This window comes from Elephantulus edwardii, unplaced genomic scaffold (genome assembly GCF_000299155.1).
Source record: "Elephantulus edwardii isolate Elephantulus edwardi_28Jun2011 unplaced genomic scaffold, EleEdw1.0 scaffold00153, whole genome shotgun sequence".
Lineage (NCBI taxonomy): Eukaryota > Metazoa > Chordata > Mammalia > Macroscelidea > Macroscelididae > Elephantulus > Elephantulus edwardii.
The window spans coordinates 6,953,474-6,954,338 of NW_006399903.1; positions in this window are offsets into that span (position 1 = coordinate 6,953,474).

Below are 865 nucleotides of genomic sequence, written 5' to 3' on the forward strand. Positions count from 1 at the left end.
GGAGAGGGGGCGGCATGTTGTTCCTGGTGGGCTCCTCCCAGGGTCTCGGGAAGTTCTCCTTGCCAGAAGGAGCATGGTGGCGTGGGCGCAGGAATCGTGGCAAGCTTTTGGAGTCGACTGCTTTTCTGGGTATGTGTTTGATGTGCAGGTTTGCTCTGTCCCCGGGAGTGAGGCAAGCCAGATTCTGTGTGTTGCTGTACAGAGGTAACTCATGATTGCTGTGATGCTGAAGACTGTGACAGTGATGTGCCAATCGTGGTAACGGGTACCCATGGTAGACAGTGTTGGCTGGAGCTTCCCAACTAAGTCAAGCCTGGAAGCAGGAGCGGCATCCACTTCCGAAATGGCTTGCCTCCGGAAACTCTATGTACAAATAGTGCTCAGGCTGTTCGTTCAGAGGGTCTCTGTGAGTCGTCTATGACTTGAAGGCACCCAACAACAACAACAACAACAACATAAATAGCAGAGGAGGAGATTGTCCAGTGTTGCTGGTGGATTCAAATGTGGATTTAGCAGTGTAATTCCCTTTGGGGCAGGCTTCCAGAGCACCCTAAACAAGAGATGGGTTTCTAACACCCAGAGTTCTAAGAGTTGATGGAGCTCTGGTGGCCTGTTACCTACAGAATTGAACTACTGTCCCAAAATAGGTGATTTGAATTCACCAGCTTCTCAAGAGAAAGACAGTCTCTTCCCATGTGACTTACAACCTCTGAAAACTCACTTACAGGTCAGCTAGGAACAGTTCTGACTCAATAGGAGTTAGTTTTCTGAGTTGAACTAATAATATATATTTTTCCATATTAAGAAGATGTTAGACATGATAATTACAGGTATCCAGAATGGCATGTGAATTTAGCAGGACTTT